Source organism: Dama dama, chromosome 10 (genome assembly GCF_033118175.1).
Source record: "Dama dama isolate Ldn47 chromosome 10, ASM3311817v1, whole genome shotgun sequence".
Lineage (NCBI taxonomy): Eukaryota > Metazoa > Chordata > Mammalia > Artiodactyla > Cervidae > Dama > Dama dama.
Genome location: NC_083690.1, coordinates 33,638,014 through 33,663,141, shown reverse-complemented (window position 1 = coordinate 33,663,141; position 25,128 = coordinate 33,638,014). Strand labels below are relative to the sequence as shown.

The 25,128-nt window shown below is 56.9% G+C and overlaps 1 protein-coding gene across 6 annotated transcripts in view; it reads left to right on the top strand.

The window, feature by feature from the left end:
- Positions 1–8,849: 8,849 nt before the first annotated feature.
- Positions 8,850–25,128, top strand: part of GTF2IRD1 (GTF2I repeat domain containing 1) — a 116,036-nt gene continuing 99,757 nt past the window's right edge. For 2 of the 6 annotated variants that reach the window (XM_061153394.1, XM_061153391.1), the window contains exon 1: positions 9,438–9,596. The gene's annotated coding sequence lies outside the window, so the exon portion shown is untranslated. Of the gene's footprint in view, positions 8,957–9,431; positions 9,597–25,128 lie in introns of those variants that run through there. The other 4 variants (XM_061153392.1, XM_061153395.1, XM_061153396.1 and 1 more) reach the window with 4 other exon arrangements.

Below are 25,128 nucleotides of genomic sequence, written 5' to 3'. Positions count from 1 at the left end.
GCTCTACAGAGCCCTCTACTGTTGGGGCGACACCCTGCAGGCTTCTAAATGCTTAACGCTGAGCCTAAAGCAGGAATGATTTTAAGGCAGATATGGGGAGGATCGTTGGGGTTAAAATAGATCAGCAAATGGCCGAGCAGAAGTTGTCTGGGGAGGGGCAGGTCAGTTTGGCTGGGAGCGGCTGGGGCATGGGTACCACCTAACCCCTTGTGGCTCCCCGTCCTCCACTCCATCCTCACGCTCTGGGAGGCAGTGACCTCACGCTACTCTCTATCATAATATTTACCAACAGTGCTGAAATTGAGCCAGGCAGCTCGGCAATTATAATCATGTTATCATTATTGCTGATAATTCCGATCATAAGCATAAATTATGAACAGGAGCAGGGCCTGGTGGTAGGCGCAGGGAGGCAGGGACACCCCTGAGCTAGGGCGTGTGAGGGCATGAGATTGGCCTCCCTCCCCACTCGCCCACTCCCCTCTTGTTTCTGGCCAAGGCCAAGCGTCCCCTCCATAGCCTGGCCCTGTGGTACTGGCCGCTGCAGGTGGCCCTTTCACACCAGGGTCCCCGACCATCCTGGCCACCTCACTCCAAGCCCCACTCTGTCTCCCAGAAACTATTACGGTGCAATTATTACAGAGACGGTCGTTCTAAATTGATCTTTCAGTTACTCCACAGCTGCAACCATGGAGACGGCCCCAGCTCAATTACATGCTTCTCTCTGTTCCTGAAAGATTCCAGCGGAGGAGAGTCGGAGGAGGAGGCAGAGAGCAGAGACGGCAGAGACCGAGGCGCAAAGAGAGCTGCAGAGAGCAAGAGACATGAGGACCCCCAGAGACAGAGAGAGACAGAAACACAGAGACGCAGAGACAGAGAGAGATGACAGACCCCGGGAGAGCTGGGAGAGACACAGGCTCGGGGAGACAGAGAGGCCAGGGAGCATCCCACGAAGGAGCTGATGTGGACAGAGAGATGGACACAGAGTCAGAGAGAGAGGGAGATGATGAGGGAGAAAGAGAGACCAAGCCCAGGGCCGGCACAAGGACACAGAAACAGACTCACACGCATGTTTTGCTAGAGAGAGCTTCACAAAAAGACAGCCACAAACAGACGGAGAGTAACCGAGAGAGCAAAAGAGAGAAAACAAGGGACCAGCAAGTCACGTGACAGCAGACAGATGAGGCCCTTTTCATTCATTCATTTGTCCATTCATTCATTCATTCAGCAAACGTCTGTAGAGCTCTACAGTGGCAGCTTGGGTGCGGGGGACCCTGGAGGCACACCAGGACCCCTCCCCACGTCCGCCCTCACATGAGTTTAATGGGTGAGTCAGACAAGGCTCCAATCATTACTCACCCAACGTACAATTATTCCAACTGGAGCCAGGGCTCAGAGTTTCCCCCTGCTCTTTTCTGAGGGGCTCCAAGAGCCGTGGTGGGGTAGGGACCAGGATCAGTGGAGTCAGGAAGACTGAGATCTGGAGGAGGAGGAGCTGACCTGGTGGGGCAGGCAGGGTGGTGGGTTTAGAAGGACCGTGTGTGCAAAGACCCGCTTGCACACACTGATGCACAAGCAAAGACTTGGCTTCAAGGCCTGGACCAGACCTCCCCTTGGAGGATGGGGTGGTATGGAAGGGTGGTGGGCGAGACAGGGAGACCCTATGTGATGCCTTCTCCTGGAGTTGAGGGGACGCAGCAGAAAATCCTGGGGCAAAAAGGACTATTTAAGCACCTGCTGAGGCCCTGGACCAGCGGGCCCATGGAGTGGAGGCCAGAGGGGGCTGTGCTGTTGGTTCACTATTTCCTACGGGGCCGGAGGACGTGGCCTCGGCAACCCATTCCTCTTCAGGCTGAGCTGGGTGGCCCTCTGGCTCCAGTGCCCAGGGTCACTTCATTGCTTCACAGACCACACTGTGTGCTCACTCCGAGGGACCAGTGGCGACTGGGTCTACAGGATGTCTGCTTCACAGAGGGTGTTTTCGTGTGGAATCCCCCATCGCAGGCCTGATATGGCCCAACCAGATGTCAGGCCTGCCTGGCTGTGGGGCTGGGCACTGGCAACCTGTGACAGAGAAGCCAGTGTGGAGTGCCGCGGGGCACAAGGGACGCGGCTGTGGACTGGACCCGCGGGGCTGAGAGCGGTTAAACCACAGATGCCGGAGCCCAGACGACCCTTCAGTGCAGTTCAGTTCAGTCGCTCAGTCGTGTCCGACTCTGCAACCCCATGGACTGCAGCACGCCAGGCCTCCTTGTCCATCACCAACTCCCGGAGTTTACTCAAACTCATATCCATGGAGTCGGTGATGCCATCCAACCATCTCATCCTCTGTCATCCCCTTCTCCTCCTGCCTTCAATCTTTCCCAGCATCAGGGTCTTTGATGAATGAATCAGTACTTCACATCAGGTGGCCAAAGTATTGGAGCTTCAGCTTCAGCATCAGTCCTTCCAGTGAATATTCAGGACTGATTTCCTTTAGGATGGATTGGTTGGATCTCCTTGCTGTCCAACACCACAATTCAAAAGCAAAAGATGACCCTTGGAGAACATGAAAGCTAGTGCTCCTCAAACTTAAATATGTATCAGAAAGAGCTGGGGACTCGGTACTAAAGTACGAAATTCCCTCCAGTGTCTGAGCCAACCCACCTCTGGAAAGGGTCTGAGCTTGCACTTTTAAAAATATACATTTATTTATTCATTTGGCTGCGTCGGGTCTTAGTTGCGGCGTGCGGGACCTTCCGCTGCAGCGCGCCGGCTTCTCTAGCTGTGGTGGGTGAGCGCTAGAGCACTCGCAGTTGCATTGCAAGGCCTTAGGTGCCCCCACAGCTTGTGGGATCTCGGTTGCTCGATCAGGGATGGAACCCGCATCTCCTGCATTGGAAGGTGGATTCTTAACCACCAGACCTCCAGGGAAGCCCTTGGACCTGCGCTTTTAACAAGACTCAAGGGGGGAAACTGGGGCCGAGGGCCCCCCATTGGTAGCTGAGCTCAGACGGAAGATGCCACACCACCAACTCCCAGTTCCAGCCCGTCCACTTACCGCACCTGGGCCCCGCCCTGGTGTCAAGCGCGGGGCTGGGGCTGAACTCACCAAAGGCCTTGGGCTGCGGTAGAAACCCCTTCTGCAGATGAGAAAGCTGAGGCTTGGAGACAAGAAACTACCCAAATGATGCAGCTGAGTTTCTGATCTTGCTGTGATAGACGTCCAGCAGGGGTGGGGTGGGGTGGAGAGCCGGTTGGCTGCACAGAGTCCCTCTCCCCACCACCCTCCACGGACGCATGCGCAGAGCGGAAGTCCCCCTGAAGCTTTTCTACTGACTTTGCTCTTTTCCTGTAGTGTCTGGGGAAGTTGCTTTGAAGTGTTTTCCTCTTTGTTTTTTCCTCTTCTGGCCCTGAGGTTGTTCTAAATCTTCACTAATTTATAACTCTAAATTTGCTTAGCAGAGCAGTGGCCTGGTACTGCTGTTTCCTGCTGGGGGTTGGGGTGGAGGGTGGGAGGCTGGAGGGCCAGGGCCTAAGAAACAGGGGCCCCTTGTAGGGGATGACACTGCGCCCCCCTTGTTCCAGCTCCTTCAAATTGGGATCATGGAAGACTGGCTTCTGGGTGGGAAGATGGAATGGTAAACTTGACCGTGTTTCTCAGGGACCTCCTTGAGCCTGTGTCTCCATGGAATGGGCATGATGGAAGATGTTTAGCACCATGGCCTGGCTTACCGTGGGCTTCCCAGGTGGTGCCAGTGGTAAAGAACCTGCCTACCCATGTAGGCATTATAAGAGATGTGGTTTCGATCCCTGGGTCAGGAAGATCCCCTGGAGGAGGGCATGGCAACCCACTCCAGGATTCTTGCCTGTATCCCATGGAGCGGCCTGGAGGGCTGTATAGGTCGCAAAGGGTCAGACATGACTGAAGCGACTTAGCACGCACACTGGCTTATAGTAAGCATTCAGTAAATGAAAGTTATTGGGGTTTTTGTTTGTTTGTTTGTTTGTTTGTTTGTTTACAGGATCTTAGTTCCCTGACCAGGGTTTGAAGCCGGGCCCATGGCAGTAAAAGCACTGAGTCCCAGCCACTGGATTGCCAGTATAAGTGTGAAATTGACACTGATTTCAAAGACTTTAGTACAAGAAAAAGAATAAAAAATGTCTCAAAAAAAGTCTCAATTTTAAAAAATATTATTACATGTTGAAATGAACACACTTTGGGTTCTCATTGTTGTTTAGTCCCTAAGTCATGTCTGACTCTTTGTGACCCCTTGGACTGTAGCCCACCAGGCTCCTCTGTCCATGGATTCTCCAGGCAAGAATACTAGAGTGGGTTGCCATTTCCTTATTCTGGGGATCTTCCCGACCCAGGGATCAAACCCTCATCTCCCTCATTGGCAGGCAGATTCTTTATCACTGAGTCACCGGGGATCACTGGGTTAAATCAAATATATGACTAAAATGAATTTCACCTAGTTCCTTTATTCTTTTAATGCAGCTACTAGGAAATTTAAAATTTCCTCCAGGGTGTGTGTTTGTGGCTCACGTCCTATTTCTGTTGGCCTGGGCTGTCGTAGACTATACACCAGAGCCAAACCCTGGGGCCAGGGAGCTGGGGTTGCAGATCTACCTGCTTGTGTCGTGAACAGAAGACCTCCTTGCATCCCGGTTGTCCACCCCAGCTTGCCAGGGTGCCTGAAATCCCAGGACTAGGGCTTTGCTTCCGGGGGGTCTGTAAGATTCTAGTAGGTTCCTCTGCTGATCAGATGCCCCAAGGAGGGAAATGGTTTCTGCCCTGAGCAGTCTGGGTGAGCCAGGGAACAAAAATCTGGGAGGATGGGGCCCGGGCATGGGATGAAAAGGAGATGCCCGGAGGCCTGGGGAATGGTCCTTTGTCAGTGCAGGGAGTTGGAAATCTGGGTCACAAACTTGGAAACCCCAAGCAAGCCCATCACCAGCCCTTTGTCCCTTCACAGCCTTCAAACCATTTGAGCACCCTAGCTGTGTGAGAGCTCAGTTGCCTCAGTTGTGTCCAACTCTTTGAGACCCCGTGGACTGTAGCCTGCCAGACTCCTTTGTCCATGGGATTCTCCAGGCAAGAATACTGGAGTGGGTTGCCATGGCCTCCTCCAAGGGATCTTTTTGACCCAGGGATCAAACCCATGTCTCCTGCATTTCCTCTGTCCCCTGCACTGCAGGCAGATTTTTTTTACTGCTGAACCACACGGGGGGAAACCCCTAGCTGGTAGGGATAACATTTAACATCCAGGCTTACAGATTCTCTGCTCACCTTGCTTGACCTTATTTCATGGATCCTGCTTACTGCCTTGAAAGCACATTTCCATCCATTGACTCTCTTTTCCCTTTGGTTTCCAAGATGGAATACGAGATAGGTGACTCTGAAGAGAAATTGGAGTAGTTAAATCCAGAAACCATTCAAGGCTCACTTTTAAAGGCTAAATAGCAATTATCAGATAAAATCATCTTCCTGGAAATCCAAAGAAAGCCAAGGAGATGGCAGAAAAGAACGGCAGGTGGGGGATTGGGAGTCCTTGAAGTCCACCCCTGCCCTCACCGCGGGGCTGCTGTGGGTCAGTGCTGCCCGCCTCGGTACTGAGGGATGCTTACCTGTAAGATGAGGGCATTGGGCTCACCGTCCTCACCTTTTGTCCCTGTAGTCACATCCAGGGCAGCCAAGCTCCTGGCTTCCTCTGGGCTTGCCCCAGTGTCAGAGAAGGGATACCTTGATGGAGACGGCTGGGCTGTCTTTCTGTCCACATCCCCTCCTACCCCAGAGAGTCTCCATTCCAAGGAACAAGGAGCCAGAAGTGGCCCAGAATGATGGGAAAGGAAACTGTGCAAGAAAGTAGGGATCCAGGCTGGGCCCAAACCCCAGGAGAGCAGAGGGCAGAGTTCATATGGCAGTTCACTCCGGTGGCCTGTCTGCTGGTCAGAGACCCTACACCAAACACGCTGGGCCTGGGAGCTCCTGGGCTAATGAGGAGACAGGATGCCCAGATGCCCCATCACTTCCACAAAGGACCCACTGTTCTATATTCCCATCTCTGAAAAGGGGACTGGCAGGCCCACTTGGTTAAGTGAGTGAAGGCGCGGAAAGGGCTTGTTGATGGGAGTAATCCTGGAGCTTTTCCGTTGTTTTTTAAGATTTTTTGATGTGGACCATTTTAACAGTCTTTATTGAATTTGTTACAATATTGCTTCTATTTTCTGTTTTGGTTTTTTGGCCAGGAGGCATGTGGGAATCTCAACTCCTGAACCAGGGATCGAACCTCCAGCCCCTGATCTGGAAGGTGAAGTCTTAACCATTGGACCGCCAAGGAAGTCCCAACCCTGTGGCTGTGAGGGAGTTAGGGGGAAGGAGAAGAGAAGAATCTTGGTTTCCACATCTACATACATAGATGGGGGATCTGACCAGGCCAGGGCAAGGATGGGGCAGGGCCAGTGCAAATGAGCTTCATAAAGCTGGCAGGAGACATTCCTGTAGGCGGGAGGTAGCCACTGGCAAGGACTTCTCAAACAAACTCCCCTCTCTGCTTAAACAGCTGTTGCTGCCCTTCCCAGGAGAAGGAATTGAACTTGACAGAAATATGAATGTCCATGACCCTGTCCTTAGAATCCCACCTCCTCATGAAGAGCAGTTCAGCAAAAAGTCCAAGTCTGACTTTGCCCCTAGAGGAAACCAACAAATTTTAAACATGAGAATTGTCTTTGGAAAGTTCCTGGCAGTCCAGTGGTTAAGACTCTGTGCTTCCACTGCAGGGGGTACCAGTTTGATCCCTTGTCAGGGAACTGAGATCCTGCAAGCCACATGCTTCCTCCAAAAAAAAGAAAAAGGAGAATTGCCCTTTATTGAACATCTGCTACACACCAGGCACTTTGATAAATGTTTCCCTGTATAATGTGTCATTTAATCCTCATAACAATCATATGAAGAGAGGACTACCTTGGCTCCATTTTACAGGTGAGGCACTTGAGGCCCAGAGAGGGCAACCAACTGGGCCTAGGTCACACAGCCAGTGAACGTGGAGCCGGCGGTCATACCCCAGTCATGCCCAATTGAGTGGGACGTGGACACGGTAAGCCAAGGCCTTCTGCTGTGTCACACTGCCCCCAGTCTCTGCCTGGGTGAGCCTGGGGGCAGCAGGCTGTTGCTTCTGGGGGGAACAGCCCAGAGGCCAGAGGCAGGAGGGCACCTTTCCCTCCCAGCACTCCACTTACATATCTGCTGCTCCCGATTCTGCCTGCAGAGGGCAGTCCTGAGCACGCACCTGGCTTCAGCTCCTTTAAGCCATGGGGTCCAGAGGTTTCTGGCACTCTGCCCCTGGACTTCAGGTCCAGGAAGCGTTCTGTCCAGAAACCAACAGCCCAACCAGCCAGCCCTTCCTTCCTGGGACCAGCTTCCCCCAGCTGGGCCCACTGAAGCCATGCCTAACCCCCAAATCTGCATGGTAATGGAGGGAGCATAAGTCAGTGGGCCCAACAAGGACTAAGGAGCCAGACCCAGCAGTGACACTCACATGCTGAATGTCCGGAAACAATCACTTCATCTCATTGTGACATGAGGCTAATAGGACCGCCCTTGCAGGCTTCAGGTCAGAAACAGACACCTAGGTAATATGCCTAGTAGACGCTTAACTAGCATGCCCATCATCACTGTTACCCACTGGGGCAACTGTGTGGTTGACTCAGGGGCTGCGGGAAGGGGGGAAACCAAGGCTCTGAGGGGTGAACTGTCTTGCCCAAGGTCACAGGTGTTAAGAGGAAGAGCCAGGATTTGAACCCACATGGTCAGGCTCCAGACCCTGGCCCTTCCCCTTAGACACTCTGCCACACCAGGGCCAGAACAGGGCGGGTAGGGATGTGCGTCTGAGAGGAACCACAAGACGGGGTGCTTCGAAGTGTCCCCAGGAATCAGGGTGACAAGGGGGATGGCGGGTGTCCCCAAGAGGGCAAGGGTGGCGTGGGATGGAGGGGCGTCTGTGGCCTCATTCCCAATCCCCTGCTCTGGCCAATATCCTCTGTGGGCAAAGTGTTCGGTGGCCACAAGGGCCCCTCTGGGCTTGGTCCTTATGGACTTCCCTGCTGGCTCAGACAGTAAAGCGTCTGCCTATGATGCGGGAGACAAGGGTTCAGTCCCTGGGTTGGGAAGATCTCCTGGAAAAGGAAATGGCAACCCACTCCAGTATTCTTGTCTGGAAAATCCCATGGACGGAGGAGCCTGCTAGGCTACAGTCCATGGGGTCGCAAAGAGTTGGACACGACTGAGCGACTTCACTTTCTTTCACTTTGGGTTGGGCACTGTGGACATGGGGCTGCCAGGGAGAAGCTCTGTCTGGTGGGCTGGCCAGGGGGGAACCAGACCAGCCAAGGTCAGCCTTTACCAAGTGCCGGTCGTGTGCCCAGAAGGGCTGGGTGGGCTTTGCCAGGACCTAGTAGATTCTCAGTCTGGCTCTCTCCCTCTAGGCCAGGTGCTCCCTGGGGTGGCAGCCTGCCTGTCCCTCCCCACAGTGTTCAGCATAGCCAGGGTCTAGCCCAGGGCTCGGGACACTGTGGTGAATCTCCAGGCTCCTGGCGATTTAAGATGCATGCTCTGCAGAGGATGGGAGGTGTGCTTCTGACTCCCCAGGAAGGCTGGTATGGAGGGGAAGGGGGTGGCAGAAGCCTGGGTTGGGCGATCAGAAGGAGCGCTGCCCAGACAAGATGGGACCAGGCGTGTCCAATCGGATCAGCTGCGACCTTGGGCTTGTCACTGCCTTCCTTCCCATCCCAGGGGACAAAGGCTGAAAGAGGCACCCGGGCCACGCCACAGGGGGAAATAACCTGGGCACGGCAGAGGTGACCAGCCGCTGCCACTTCACTTTCCCCAGCGCGCGGGCCCCGGCGTCTCTGGGGATCCTCCCGGCGCCCGCTGAGTGACCTTGACCCTCCGGGCCCGGTTCCCGCGCCCGGGGCGGGGGTGAGGAGGGGGGTCTCCGGGGACGAGTCCTGGCTTTCTAATCCGTCCCGGCGGTGGGGCGCTGGGGAGGCGGAGGGGCGCCGCGGGCAGCCAGGGGGCGCCGGGGCCGCCCCTCCCGCGGGCCCCCCTGGCGGCGGGCGCTGGGGCGGCGCGCGCTCCGGGCGCCCGGCGCGGGGCGGGGGGCGCGGCGCTCCCCCCGCGGTGCCCAGGCCGGGGCGCGGGGCGGGCTAATCCCGTATGTAAATGGCAGCCAATGGAGGGTGGTGTTGCGCGGGGCTGGGATTAGGGCCGGGGCGAATGGCTGGCAATCTTACTGGGATTACAGAACAAAGAGCCTCCCTGCGCTCCCGCTCTCGGCTCGGCTCCCCGCGCCGCGCCCCGCCCTCCGCCGCAGCCCGCGCCGGGGGTGGGGGCCGCCGAGCGCCAGCCCCCCGGCCGGCCCGAGAGCCCCCGCCGGGCCCCCTCCCCGCCCCGCGCCCCGCTCGCCTCCCGCCCGCCCCCGCCGCCGCTCCGCGCCTCCCTCCGCCTCTCCTTCCCCCATTCTCCCGGATTAATTAAGGAGACAGCGGCTGGAGGCTGAGTCCTGGCCGCGGGCCGGGGCCGGGGCGCCGCTGGCAGGAGCGCTTGAGGATCCTCCAAGGTAGGAGAAACTTTTGCGGGGGGTGGGGGGGAGGGCGGGCGCCGAGGCCCTTCTCCCCCTCTCCTCCCATCCTCGGCGGGGGGGCCCGCCCCTCCCCCTCCAGGTGTTCCAGAATCTGGGTCCGGCTTTTGGGTGCCTCGGGAGGCACGTGACCGGGATTATAATTCGGGCCGGGGGCGGGGAGGGACGGCCGCCCCCACCTGCCGAGAGGGGGAGCCGGGAGCTGTCACCGCCGCCGCCCCCGCCGTCCCCCCCACTCCCGGGCCCTTCCGGAGGTGGGGGGCCACCCCGGACGGGCAGCGGGCGCCCGCAGGCTGCTGCAGTTGGCGAATGAGGTCAGTTGTGCTATCCGGGCGGCGGCGGGCGCCAGTGTGGGAGCCGAGGGGGGCTGGGCAGGCCGCGGCCCCCGCCCCCCCAACTCCCCCCACCTCCGCCTTGCTGGGGCCGGGCCGATCTCCAGGCCGGTGCACCCCCCCCCCCCCCCCCCACTCACAGGCTGAGTCCCACACAGCCAGTACTGCCCCAACACAGTGGTTCCTGCTGGGGTCCCTGGGGAGGGAGGGCTGGCCTGAGTGGTGACCGCTGGGCTCCTGATGGAGTGTAAGGGAAGCAGGCTCAGAGGATGGCAGTAGGGGGGCCACAGAGGTTTCAGAGGAGCAAGTTGGGGATGCCCTGTCTGTGGGTGGTCTCTGAGTTCCCGCAGATGGGTGGGGAGGCCAGTGGAGCGGGCCACGGAGTGCTCGATGCCTCCCCACTGCCACCATCCTGAGTCTCTGGGAATGAAGGGTCTTGGGTACCCCAGCCCCAGCCCCAGCCTGTGGGCAGGAAGAGGGAAGGTTCCCTGGCCTGGGCCCAGGAGAGAGGGACCGTGCCTCTGAGAGTTCTGCCCTCCTGGCCTCGCTGGAGCGGGGCTCAAGCCCTGGACATCCGGCCCTGGGACTTGGGCTCCCAGGACTAGACCTGAGGTGGGAGGCTCCCGGGTCCTGGTCACAGCCCGAGTGAGGGGGCCCGCATGTAGGGGTCCCCTTTGCCAGGTCTCGCATGGAGTATGGTGCTGGTGAGGTGGGCAGGCCTGGACAGCTTCTCGAGGAGTGGGCATTTGCGGGGACTCCTCTTCCTGCTCACGGCAGAAGGAAGGGGTGGCCAGAAGCCACCCCGACCCTGCTGGCCCTCGTCTCCCTCACGCGTTCGCTTGCACCCGTGGTGAGGACTGCTGATCCCCGCTACTGACCTGGGCCCTCGGGACTGGGGAGGTGCCTTGGAGCAACCCATTTATTTCAGCAGCGTCATTCCCAAAGGGAAAGGGCATAAGCATCGATTATTTATTCAGAGTGAGAGGGAGGCAGTGGTGGCAGGCAGGCTGGTGGTTGCTGGCAGGGAGGAGCCGGGCACAAGGGCAGCAAGGATTGGGGGCGTCAGGTCAGGAGCAGGGGCCCAGGAGGGTGGAAGTCACCCTCTGCCTTCTTCTGAACAGGGACCTGTGGACCAAGGGACAGGCCTGGTTGCAAGAAGACGGGATGTCGGAACCCCCAACCTGCTTTTGGGATGTGGGGAGCTTCAGACCACACCCCATCCCGTAGCCTGCTCTGAGGGTGACCTAGAAAGTTGTGGCTCTGACTCAGAGGGTCCCAGAGGACCCCAGCGGAGGAGACGAGGGTACCCGCTTGTTCAAAATGTGGGAGGACCTGGGGAGAAAGGTTGCAAAACTGGGTCTGGAAGATAGCACTGGAGGGGCAGGCTTAACCTAGTTAGGAGGACTGTTGTCTGGATGCCTGAGGAAGGGTCATGTATTTGCAAGTGTGCTTCGTTTGTTCATTTCAGGCAGCCTCCGTGAGCTGCCTGCCAGTTGTCAGTATCTGATGCTTGCAAATAGTCAGGAAGGCAGACGTCATGATAGGGGTCCGGGAGGCACCTGTTTGTGCAGCCTCCCCGTCTCCTCGACAGCCGGGGTGTCCCCAGTTTGGTAACGGCCTGTTGTTGGAGACCCCAGGTGATGTGGTGGGTGACAGCTTGGGGCTCTTGTGTCCTCAGCCTGACCTTGGAACCGAAGACCGTATCTGCTGGTCCATCCTCATTCTGGGTTCTGGTTCCAGTCCTCTGGCTCTCGTCGGGGTCCCCACTGCCTCCTGGGCCCACTCTTTGAAAATTGCACCTTCCCTGAAAGGCCTTTGCTCCCGCTGTTCCTCTAAACCTCAGGGCTTACCCCCTCCTGAGGGGGTGGGGCTTCCTTGAAGGGCCCTCCCTGCTTAGGATGAAGGTGGGTAGGGGCTGTAGAATTTGTCTTTCTCCCCTTCTCTGTCGGGACTCAGCTGGCGCTCATGTCCTCGGGCTGGAAACCTGCCGAGGAATGTCGCCAGGACTGGCCAAGGTGCGACCTCTGTGTCCCCATGACATCCTGTCCTTCCGCATCCCAGCAGTGATCTCACTCAAGAGTTACATGTCCCCCGATGGTACGGGGACAGGACAGGGACCGAGGCTTGCTTTCAGCTCCGTGGTGCCCGGGTTGTTGTTCAGTTGCTAAGTCGGTGTCTGAGTCCGTGTGGCCCCATGGGCTGCAGCACTGCCAAGCTCCCCTCTCCTCCACTATCTCCCGGAGTTTGCTCAGATTCATGTGCATTGAGTCAGTGACACTAACCACCTCATCCTCTGCCGCCCCCTTCTGTTTTTGCCTTCACTCTTTCCCCGCATCGGGGTGTTTTCCAATGAGTCGGCTTTTCGCATCAGTGTTGGCCAAAGTGTTGGAGCTCCAGGGCTGTTCCCCAAATACTTACTGATTGAGTGAATGAATGAATGGATGAAATTCTGCCCCAGGGTCTGAATAGCTAAGCCGGCTCTCTCCTGTTGTTCCTGAATTCGCATCTCTGGGGTAGGTCCCCACAATGATGGGACCCCGAGGGTCTTTCCCTAAGCTCCCTGCCCCACGTCCTCTGGGAGGTTCCTCTCCCCATTACCCCACACCTGAGCCTGGGGCTCTGCTCCCGGAATGTCCATGCGGTTTCTCTCGGTCCAGGCCGTCTGTGGGCATCTCTCTCTTTGATGCCTGGTGACCAGAGACACCGCCACGTTCCTTGGGACAGACTAGCAGTGTGCACCCAGCTCCAGGGGGCCTCTGGAGGCCTCGGGGGGCACCAGGAGCAGGACCTGCAGGGTTAATTCACTAGTCCTGGCGAGCAGAGTGGGACCAAGGACCTAGGGCTCAGGATCTCCCGGGGGGTGTGGGGCCCATGAGATCCAAACCCTTACGGAGACCGGAAGGTTGGAAGGATTGTTTTCTGTGGGAGAGGTGAAGGAGATGGACCTGGTCAGAAAACAGAGGCGGATCACCCCGTTGGTGACAGGGTGACAAGAGAGACTTCTGGGTGTAAGGGTTGAGCTGTCCAGGTGAGTCCCAAGGGGATCCAGCTTCGATGGGCACACAGGTTCTTCATTGGCAGGGATGTCTGGCTGGGACCATCTCACTGGGTCAATAGTTTGTCATTTCAAGTGTTTTTTTGCATTTGTGGTTTTCCCACATAGCACGTGGGATCTTAGTTCCCCGACCAGGGATCCAACCCTCACCCTTTGCTTTGGAAGCCCAGAGTCTTAACCACTGGACCACCAGGGAATTGATATTTTGTCATTAAAGCTGCAGTGCCATGGGTTGTGTCTGATGACAGCAAAAGGGCTCAGAGCCCTGGGGGAGGGTGGCATCCAGGGCACCGCCGTTGTTCACTTTGGGGTGAGTTAGGTGTCCTGAATGAGCTTGGGGAGGCTGTGCTTTGTCCAGGGGCTGGCTGGGGGTAACCGCTGGGGGTGTGTCAGGCAGGGAACAAAACTCTCATTCCAGACACCCTTCCTCTTGGTCCCGAGCTGGGCCTGGCTGCCCCAGAGCTATTTGTGTGCCCACCTGTCTCCCTCCTTCAGGACCACCTGCTCTGGGTGGCCCGATTTAGCCAGTTAAAATAGGGACGTCCGGTTAAATTTGGATTTTGGTTAACTGACGGATAATGCAGTATGGGGGTTATGTGCTAAATCGCTTCAGCCCTGTCTGAGTGTTTGCGACCCTGTGGATCATAGCCTGCCAGGCTCCTCTTGTCCATGGGATTTTCCAGGCAAGAATACTGGAATGGGTTGCCATGCCCTGCTCCAGGGGATCTTCCCAACCCAGGGATCGAACTCGCGCCTCTTACATCTCCTACATTGGCGCCTCCTGGGAAGCCCGTGGGGATTATAAATGACACTACAAATTTGCTTGTTTAGCTGAAGTATAGACTGAACTGGCGGTCTTGTGTTTTATCTGGTAATTCTCCCACTGCGGCCTCTGGGCAGTGAGACGTTTGGGGTCGGGGGGATGCGGGTGTGGTTGGGGCCTAGGTTTGGGGTCAGGATTCAACCTGAGGCTCCAGGGATGATCTAGAGGGAGATTGAATCAGGTGGTGCTGTTTGTGATTTCCTCAGTTCTCCAGTCTGGAGTTTAAGGGTCCAGATCTATTAGGCCTGGGTGGTGTGTGTGTGTGTGGTGGGGAGCTCAGGGACCCCCAGTCTGGGAGGCCTTGTGTTTCAGAATCTTCTGTGCCACCGTGGTCCAGGCTGCTGGCTGCTAAGTCGCTTCAGCCGTGTCCGACTCTGTGCGACCCCATAGACGGCAGCCCACCAGGCTCCCCTGTCCCCAGGATTGTCTAGGCAAGAATACTGGAGTGGGTTGCCATTTCCTTCTCCAGAATTGTGGTCCATACGGAGTATTAAGCACAGGGAACTCTGCTTAGCATTGCTTGGCAGCCTAGATGGGAGGAGAGTTTGAGAAAGAAAGTCCGCGCCTCTGCGTGTGGCTGAATCACTTCGCTGTACACCGAGGCTAACGGCATTGTTAATCAACATCGACCCCGTGGACGTGAGTCTGAGCAAACTCCGGGAGATGGTGAAGGACAGGGAAGCCTGGCGTGCCACAGTCCATGGGGGTTGTACAGTCCAAGGGGGTTGGACACACCTTAGTGACTGAACAACAACAATTCCGATATAAAATAAAAAGTTTGAAAAATGAGAGTTTGTTGGGAGGAGCAGGAACTTGCTGGGGACACCCTATCAGACGCCCAATTAGGATCTGTGGTCCCAAGATTCACAGAGCCAGCCCCGAGCACTGGGAGGCTGTTTCTCTGATGCTTCCCTGTCGAGCCTAGGGGTACTGTCTCTGGGGGGGTCCTCGCCACCAGTCTGGGCTGTGTGCTCACACATGAGATGGCAGTGATGCCCCCCATCTGCTGAAGCCCCAGGATGGCCCTGTGGGTTGGGTGGGGAGCTTGGTGGTACATGCTGGGGACTCTCCAGCGAGGTAGGTGGGTCACCCCAGGGAAAGTCCAAAGTGGAGATGGGGTGGGAAGCTGGAGGTGAGAGGCCCCAGCCTGAGTGGTTGGGGTCCTGGGCAGCTTATAGGTGCCCAGTCAGGCTGTGTGGCTGGGGGAGGAGGACCAGCTCTGAGCTGGGGACAGCCGGGCCATGTCCCTCCCTGGCCTGCAGCTGGAGGAGACCCTCCAGGCTGCTTCTCCCCTGGAGGCTTGGGCAGGGCCAGGCCGCTTTGCTGGTGGGATCTCAAGGTACGTTGTTGCTGAACCATGAAAAGACACCTGGATTCTTGGCCTCCGGAGGAGAAGAATTCAATCTGGGGCCAGAGATGAGGCTGGGCCGCTCAGAGCTTTTGTGTAATAAAGTTTTATTAAAGTATAAAGGAGATAGAGAAAGCTTCTGACATAGGCATCAGAAGTGGGCAGAAAGAGCACCCCCCTGCTAGAGTTAGCAGTGGAGTCATATACTCTCCAATGAATCAAAAGAATGTCTGGAGGTTGTAAAGAGCTCACCAGACCTACTCCCATAATTTACATTTTAAGATAACAGGATTAGTCAGAAGGTTTAATCCAGAGACTGTCCTCAGGCAGGATACATTATTGCTACATAATCCTTGTAAAGTGAAGTCCGCTCAGTCATATCGGACTCTTTGTGACCCCATGGACTATAGCCTACCAGGCTCCTCTGTCCATGGGATTTTCCAAGCAAGAATACTGGAGTGGGTTGCCATTTCCTTCTCCAGGAGATCTTCCTGATCCAGAGATTGAACCCGGGTCTTCCGCATTGTAGGCAGACCCTTTACCATCTGAGCCAGCAGGGAAGTCCAATCCTTGTAAAGACCTCACCAGACCTACTCCCATAATTTACATTGTAAGATAACAGAATTAGCCAGAAGGTTTAATCCAGAGACTGTCCTCAGGCAGGATACATTATTGTTATACAATCCTAAGGAATGTAGAGGGGAAAAAAGTTTCTTTTCTTCCTCCATGAGAATTCCAGACCCCTCTCTCCTTGGGGACCCTTAGACTTCTTATCAACCTGCCTAGGAAATGACTCTCTCATTCCCCCCTTTTCTTTTAGGAGAATTATGTTGCCAAGGGAAAGGAGTGTCATTTTCATTCCATAACTACTTGCTGCTGTTTAGGGGCGTGGTCCCTAAATTGTTGAGGCAATATATTCTCCTAACCCTCATATTGAGGGTCAAAAGAATGTCTGGTGGTTGTAAAGACCTCACCAGACCTACTCCCATGATTTACATTGTAAGATAACAGGATTAGCCAGAAGGTTTAATCCAGAGACTGTCCTCAGGCAGGATACATTATTGTTATATAATCCAAAGGAATGTAGAGGAAAAAAAAATTTGTCCTTTTTTCCTCCTTGAGAATTCCAGACCCCTCTCTCCTTGGGGACCCCTAGACTTCTTATCAACCTGCCTAGAAAATGACTCTCTCACTACTACCATATGGAGTGTGTGTATCTGTCCATCCATTCATTGGTCCCTCCGCAGACTGGTGAGAAACTTGCAGAAGCGTATGTCTCAGTTCCTGGCATCCAGCCCCAGGCTGGCACATAGGAAGGGCTCACCTCACATGTTACCATATATATTGTCGAGGGGGTGAGGAATAGCTGGTGAAAGGCCCAGGTCTCAAGGGTGCTGTCCAAGGAGCTCAACCAGTGCCTGCATTCACATAGCCCAGCCCCCGTCAAGACATGGGACATTCCATCACCCCGCAAAAGTCCCCTCAAGCCTGTGCACCGGCAGCCCCTGGCAACCGCTGGCCAGGTTTCTGTGTGTATAGGTCTGCCTCTCCAGTGCATCACATACACGCCATCACACAGAAGCCTGCGTCTCTGTGTCTCTGCGTGATGCCTGGTCGGGGCACCTGGAGCCGGTCCTTTTGGTGGCTGAGTAGTATTCCACAGCATGGCTGTAGCGCAGAGGCCTTCTGCTCTCCTGATGGAGATCAGGCCCTCCCAGCTTGCTGAGCCCTTAGCTGGCGTGGGGCCACCCAGCGGAAGGCGCGCCTTTTCCATCATGTTCACAGAGGTGCCCCATCCGCGTCCCCACCCCCACTGAGAGCCGACCCTGAGCCAGGACCGCTGCACCTTTCTGTCCGCAGAGCTGGAATTTCATCCTCCGTTTCTGGTGACTTGCTCCGGAGGCTCCTGATGAAATTACACCTGCCTGCAGCTGCCCTCAGGGCTGCGGGCCTCCACCCTCCCTAGTGCAGGTGGGCTCGGGGACAGGATGCTCCGGGTGGGGGCAGAGGGCGGGCCTGGAGGGAGGGGGGCTGTCTCAAGCCATCTCCGTGTGCCCCCCTCCCCAGGGAGCCTGGGAGTCCCTGGTCTCCACTTGTGCGGCTGTATAGTTTGGGATGCATATTCTGTGTTTTCCTGAAACAAGGGGGTAGGGAAGGAGGGTGAACAGGAGCATGATTTAGGATCAAACAGTGGGGCTGTGAAGGAGACCTCGGTTCGATTCCTGGGTTGGGACCATCCTCTGGCGAAGGGATAGACTACCTACTCCAGTATTCTTGGGCTTCCCTGTGGCTCAGCTGGTAAAGAATCTGCCTGCAATGTGGGAGACCTGGGTTCGATCCCTGGATTGGGAAGATCCCCTGGAAAAGGGAAAGGCTACCCACTCCAGTATTCTGGCCTGGAGAATTCCACAAACTGTATAGTCCATGGGGTTGCAAAGAGTCGGACCCGACTGAGTGACTTTCACTTTCAACGGGGCTGTGTGATCTCCGGTGAGTTACACTGTGTCTCTGTGCTTTGGCGTGGTCATCTATGAACAAGAGAACAGCACGTTGTTTCCAGGGCGAGTGTGAGACTCAGCTGGGGTCCCACAAGCCCCTGGACTTCCCCAGAGCCCTGGAGGGCACGAGACCTCATCCAGGGGACAGAGGTGGGGACGTGTGGGCCTCCAGTGCCCAGTGTCCACCTCTGTGCTGGGGCCACTTCTGTTCAAGTTACCTGTTAAAAAGGTTGAAAGATTCAGTTTCAAAAAATCGCTCAGTTGCATCTGACTCTCTGCGACCCCAAAGACTGCCTGCCAGGCTTCTCTGTCCATGGGATTCTCAGGCAAGAATACTGGAGTGGGTTGCTATTTTCTTCTCCAGGAGATCTTCCCGACCCAGGAGAAGAGCTACCTGTCGGGGCCCTAAATAAAACTTGTTTGACAAACAGCTGAGGTCCATGGCTGGCCATGGCTGCTCTCCTGAATGCTCGCGTGGGCAGCGGCACTGAGATTTTGGTTGGTCGCAGACTAGTCAGGCCGATTCCAGGTCTGCTGCCTGCCCACTGTGTGGCTTGGACGGCTGCCTAGCCAGCCGAGCCTCAGTTTGTCCCTCTAGGAAATGGACGCAGTGCTGCCCGTGGGCTCACAAGTGGCAGCGCCTGAGTGAAGCAGGTACCCGGTAGGAGCTTGGGGGTGCCCCAGGGGTCATGGCTTCCTAAGGGAAGGGAGCCCCGTGGGCGACAGCGGCATGAGATTTGGAGGTTTTAACGTCGTTTCTTGTGAGGAGGTCGTGGACTTTTCCTGATGAGCCGGCTGCCCCCGCCCTCCCACCATTGCCCCTTCCCCCGTGTCCTCAGAGGCTAGAGGCACCCTTGGGCTGTTCTTGGTGCAGAAGGGTTTCGGGTGGCCCTGGGTGGCTCCCTGGAGCAGGCAGGACCCCTGCCCGCCCACCCAGCCAGCCAGCTCCAAGGTGGTCCTTTCGGGCTCCGAGGGGGTCTTGTGACGAGGCCGGCTGGTGTTTCATGTTGATCCAGGAGCTGGTTTTTCAGGTGTGGCTGCTTTCAGCAGAGAGGCCCAGCTCGGGAGAGGTAGGGCCTTTGGGAGGGAGCTGGTTGCCCCTGTTCTCCATGTGTACCTGGCTTCCAGCTGGGGGTGCAGCCCTCCGGGCAGGTGAGCTAACCACATCTTCCCTCTGATCCTGGTCCACCGCCCACCCGCCTGGGGCCAGCCGCTGCCCAAGACGCTCTGTTCTCAGCCCATCTGGGAGAGAGATGCTCTTGGTTGTCCTGGATGGGAGACCAGTGCCCCTCCTTGGGGGTGGACTCCTTTCGCTATTCCAGAGCTTCCCCTCTTTCCAGCAGGGTCCCTTTGAAACCAGACAGGCAAGGGTTCGAGTCCCACTTCTACCCCCAGCCAGCTGTGTGGCTGCAGGCAAGTGACTTTACCTCTCTGAGCCTCATCTGAACAGAGGAGCGTGCTTGCCCCTGCCTGGCGGGGTTCTTGGGAGGATCTGCAGGTTCAGTTGGGGGAAGCTGGTCCTCACCCCAGAGAAGTGTTTTCTCCACTTGTCAGATCTTGGTCCTAGAGGCTGGCCCTTGGGGAGCCCCAGGCCTGCCCCGAGAGGAACTGGACACCACTGTTCGGTTCTGCTCTTAGCTGCTCTGCCCATGGAGCATGGGCGGTGCTGTGCCTGACTTTGTGCAAGCTGGGGAAAGCCCAGAGGCAGAAGTGCTTCGTCTCCGCGGCCAGTCCACCCCTCAGCCCCTTGGAGTGGGTGGTCAGGCTTCCCAGATGCCAAGCCCTACCTCGGTGCCGGGCTGCCCAGGGGTATGGGCCCTGTGGCTGGGTTTTGGAGACATGCCTACCCCCCAGCTTGCTGAGGGCAGCCTGTAGGAGGTGACCGGAGGGCAGCTGGGATTCTGACCCAGGAGTAGGCTGGGGTGGGGATCAGGGGTGGGGAGTGAGCAGTGTAAGAAGGGGTCCAGAGACAGGAAGTGGGACCCCAGATGTGGCAAGACCTTCCTTGGGGACCCGCGGGACGTCATTTCAGGTCCAGGCGAGGACCTTCATCGGATCGCCTCCCTCCCTGCCAGGCCCCGCCTCTTTCTGTGATGGCCATGCTGAGTTCCGTCGTTTTCTAGAACATAGTGCATTCCAGCTTGCTTCCCAGTGTGCTGTTGCTTCTCCTTGGAACACATTTTTCTGCTGCCCGTCCACCTCTCTGGGCTCATTCTCGCAGGTCCCAGCTTGGATGTCACCTCCCTCTAGAAGCCCTCCCTGATAGCTCCTCCCAAGTCTGTGTTAGGCGCCCCTGTGCTGCATTCCTATTGCCCAGCCCTCCTCACCTGCTGTGTCCCAGCTGCCCTTGTACTTGTCTGTCCCCCTCCAAGGGGTCAGGGCCATGCTGCCTCGTCCCTCTGCACCCCTGCCCCCGGCTCCCCCTGCTTGACACAGCGAGTGTCCTGTACCAACTTGTCAAGTATTGAATTAGAAGCAAGCTGGGTGCTTGGACATTCAGGGCAGGGCCTTGGAAGGGCAAGGGGCGTTTCTGCCTTTTGATCACAGCTCTCACTGGCCCACCCCACCCTTCCCAGTTGCTGCCTCTGCTGGCCTGGCTGTGATTCTCAGAGGCATCTAGAGGGTGATGGTGGTAGGGTGGAGGCGGGCATCTTGTCTCCATGGGCTGGGTGCAGCCCGGTTTGGAGGGGGTCCCCCGCTCTGTGAAGGGCAGGTGGTGTGTGTGGAGAGCACACAAGTGTGAAGCCTCAGAACAGTTAATCCCCTGGGCTATTTAGACACACGCCTTTGTGCGTGCACGTGTGTGCGTGTGTGCATGGCTGTGCGGTGATGCAGAGACTGTGGCTGGTGACCATGCCCAGTAACTTGACGTTTGGCAGAATCCTGACCACCAGCCTTGGACACCGACTGCCCAGTGCCCAGTGTGTGGCTCCCCCCCGCCCCCCCAGGCCCAGCGGGTGGCCCAGGGGACAGACCATCAGTTAGGAGCGTGTTTGGCTCCAGAATATAGAAGACCCGAGTGTAGAGGCATAAACCCCTGAAGGAGGGGTTTGGGCCTTCCTTGGTGGTCCAGTGGCTAAGACTCCACGCTCCCAGTGCAGGGGGCCCGGGTTTGAACCCCGATCAGGGAACCTGATCCCACATGCTACAGTGAAGGTTGGAGATCTCGTGTCTGCCAGCTACAATCTGGTGCGGTCAGATAAATAAATAGAAATAAATAGTTTTAAAAAAAGAAGTTTATGTACTCTCCCCAAGAAAAAGCCTGTAGGTTGGTCCTCAGAGCCTTGACTAGGGGCTCAGCCATGCCTTCAGGGACTTTGTTCTTTTCTTCTCTAGCATGTTGGCTTTTTCTTTTAGTTTATTTGAAGATTATTTCCTTTAACACATCCACTTCAGGACTTCCTTGGTGGTCCAATGGGTAAGACTCCAGGCTTCTAGTGCAGGGGGCACCAGTTTGATCCTTGATTGGGGAACTAAGAGCCCACATGCCACACAGTATGACCAAAAAAAAGTAAAACGCACACTTCAGTGTGTTTTCGTATATTCCCGAAGTTGTGCAGTGTTCACCACGGTCTAATTTCAGAGCATTTCATCACCCAAAAAGAAGTCCCGACCCATTAAGTAGACGCACACACAGACACACTCATATATACACACCCATCCCCTGGCAGCCGGTTGGGGTCTGTCTGTCAGGAAGACTGATGTGACTTCTGCCCAAGGCTGGGGCCCAGGGCTTCTGTGGGGGTCCCCCTGCCACCTCCCTCAGGCACCCTTCTCCACTCCTGAGCCTCCTGGGGGGTGGGGACCTAGGAGCTCGTTGACCTCTTTTCCTTTTCAGATGGGGAAGCTGAGGCCCAGAGCTGGGAAGACACATGGCCAAGGTCCCAGAGTTACAAGAATCAGGATCTGAAACCACATCTCATGAGCCTCGGTCTGGGGCTCCCTGCCCCACTGCAGGTGCCCGGGAGCCTCCCCGGCTGCCTGATCCCGGGAGGCTGGACGGGCGCTTGGAGGCAGAACAGCTGGTGGGAGGTTTGGGGGCAGACCATGGTGGATTGGGGGCTGATAGAGGGGTGAGAGTGATCAGGGCTTTGGAAACACCCCCAGATGAGAGGAGAGTCCCCAGTGGGACATGGTGACTGTAGATTCTGCCTGGAGGCAAGAGGCTGCTCAGTAAGTTGATGCAATGGACTGTAGGCTGATGGCCCCTGGGACCAGGCACGATAGAGGGGCTCTGGTTTCTGCCCCCCGGGAGCCCGTGGCATCACATCAGGGAACCCTCAAGCCTCATTATGCGTCCAGGTGCGTCCCAGGAGAGGCAGTCCTTGGGGTCTGTAGGATGGGGCTGACGAACTGGCAGAACCATCTGCAGGAGAGCCCCCTGGAGCCCGGGGTGGGGGGTGGGCAGGTGGGGTGTTGGGGATGGTGAGGCTCCCAGGCGAGGGGGACCCAGTCTCGGTAGTGCAGGCCCTGAATTTATCTGGTATGATGTTGAGTCACTGCCCGTGTGGGCCATGCTCATCCTCACGGCGCTGCTCAGAACTCGGGGTGGTGGGCAGGTGGGCGTGGCATTGAGCTGGCTCACGTCCAGGTGCCCACCACCCACCTTGGGGAGCCAGTTCAGAGCTATGTCAGCCCCACCAGGAGGGTTCTCTGCAGGCCTTGGCGGGGGGGGGGGGGGTGGGGGTGGGGGTGGGGATGGGACCTGGGAGCCCAGTGGGAGGGGACATACGGTTGTCAGGGCCACCGTCTGGGACGCTGAGCTGCCCCTCTGCGGAGACTGGAGAGGAGTGGTTTTCTCATGCCAGGCATGAGGGCACGGACTGGGTGACCCAGAGCCTGGGGACCGCGTGGAGGGCTGGCAGCTCCCAGAATTCTCTGCTGTCTCCCCCCCACCCCCCCAATATCCTGGAAGGCCCGTGACCTTGGCAGCGCCCCCTGCCCTGTTTCTGGTTCAGAAGATGACATCTCTGTATCTCTGGGGTCCCTTCTGGTGGTCAGGACCCCAACAACTCCGGGAAGCCCACCCTGGGCCTCCCCGTGACCCCAGAAAAGAGGCCCAGCCCCTGTCCCGAAGCCCCTTGCTCTCTGAAAGGAGGCAGAAAAGACAGTTTGGAATATTGAACCCTGGGAGAACCACTCAGCCCTTTCTGCAAATATCTACACACGTCACTGGGCTCACCCGTGCTTGGGGGCGCTACTCAGGGGAAGGGTTGGGGGTGGGAATCAGGCGCATGTTTACTCCTCTGACAGGCTTTGCTTTGAAGTCTTCCTGCTGTGTGCCCTCAGGCAAGTTACTCAGCCTTTCTGAGTGCCCGTGTCCTCATCTGTCAGTTGGGGAGAGTCTTTGTGCTTGGAGGGGAGCTGTGGGGAGCCGAAAGAAAGATGCTAACAGCACAGCACTGGGTGGTCACACATGGTTGCTGATGATGATGTCCGTGATGTGACTCAGGTTTCATGGAGTTCAGCCAGACCCGAGGCCAAGGTGGGATTCGGCCAGAACAGCTCCATGGGGGCCTGGCTCTTAACCTCCCACCACTGGTCTGTGAGGGGGGAAGGAATAGGGTGCTGTGGATGTCTTTACCTGGCAGGGCGAGACTGAGGCCCAGAGTGGGGGGAGCAGGTTGCCCAGCATCACTTTTCTGGTGGGTGGTGGAGCTTCAGCTAGACCTAGATCTCCCAGGGGCTGGACCCCTGCACGCTCCTGAGACCATGGGCGGATGGAGGTCTGCCCATCAGGAGTGATCAGGACGTAAGGAGGGGATGGTGTGACCTGGGCTGGGCGCCTCCAGGCTCTCCCTGACTCTGGGGTTGGGCGAGGACAGGCATGGATCACTTTATTGGATCATATCACCTGGCTGGAGCTTGAAGGGAGTCCTGGGTTGTCCCTGGTGGATCAAGGTAGCCAGGCTCACCTCACCTTATCTGAGTGAGGGCAGAGGTGGGGGCGACGAGTTTGGAGAAGGAGGTGGTGTCTGCATGAATCTGAGTATACTCAGGACCAAGGCCAGGAAGAGGAGCCAGAACGAGGCTGGGAGCCCTGGCTCTCGCTGGCTTGTGTGATGGAGGGCAGGTCACCTACCCGCTGGGCCTCAGCCATCCAGCATAGGGTGGATGATGGTCTAGATCCTGCCTCCCTCCTGGGGTCCTGGGGCCTCAGACATGATGGTGTGTGAAAGCCATGGCTGGAGAAGGGTGGTGGGTGTGCACGTGTCGGGGTCTGTGAGCATCCAGCCACAAAATGCATGTCACGCCCCCCTGGGGACCTGGTTATTCCCAGATGGCTCAGTGGTAAAGAACCCACAGGAGACACAAGAGATGTGGATTTGATCTCTGTGTCGGAAAGATCCCCTGGAGGAGGAAATGGCAACCCACTCCAGTATTCTTGCCTGGAGAATCTCATGGACAGAGGAGCCTGGCGGGCTACAGTCCATGGGGTTGCAAAGAGTTGGATACGACTGAGTGAGCAACCCCCTGATCCCATAGGGGCAGAGAATTCACCACAACACCCCTGTGTCTCTGTCTTGTTTGGTGGCCTTCCTCATCTAGAGCACACAGTGGGTGTGCAGATGGTACTTAAATAACTGTGAAAGGAATGAATGGGGCTTGGGGCATTGGCAAGTGTCAGCTAAGACGTGTGTACGCATGTAGACAGAGGGTGTGTCCACACACCCTGGGGAGGTGGCAGGTGCAGTTGACATACCTGTTAAATGGACATCTGCATGGTGGTCACCTCCTCTCACGTGTGGGTCACCGTGTATGACCTTTGGCTTCTTTTTCTTCACCTGGGAGCTCTGGGGTGGGCACTGGGCCTGATCCATCCCAGCTCTGGGTCTGGGTCACAGCAGGTGCCATGAAGATACCATGCAGTTAAGAGTCCCAGGGCTTCCCAGGTAGCTCAGGGGTAAAGAACCCGCCTGCCAATGTAGGAGACATGGCTTCCATCCCTGGGTTGGGAAGATCCGGAGAAGGAAATGGCAACCCACTCCACTATTCTTGCCTGAGAAATCCTACGGACAGAGGAGCCTGGTGGGCTACAGTCCACGGGATTGCAAAGAGTCGGACACGGCTGAGAACACCCGTATCAGTCAGAATCCCACGGTATCCTTTCAGTAGATAAGAGGCTCTGCGGGGTGGACTGGACGGGGACTGGGGGAGCCCCTGGAACGGGCAGGGCAACAGGAAAGGGTCCTGGCGGGGGTGTAGAGCCAGGATTTAAAAGAGCGTGAACAGGGACTTCCCTGATGGTGAGCTCCCAGTGAATGGGTCCTGAGTTCAGTCCCAGGTCTGGGAACTAGATCCCGCATGCCACAGCTAAGAGTTAGCAGGCTGCAATTGAAGATGCCTCGTGCTGCAATGAAGACTGAAGATCCCAGGTGCCGTGACTAAGATGCAGTGCAGCCAAATAAAGTATTTTTTTTTAAATAAGTAAAATAAAGGAGCAGGAACAAGAGG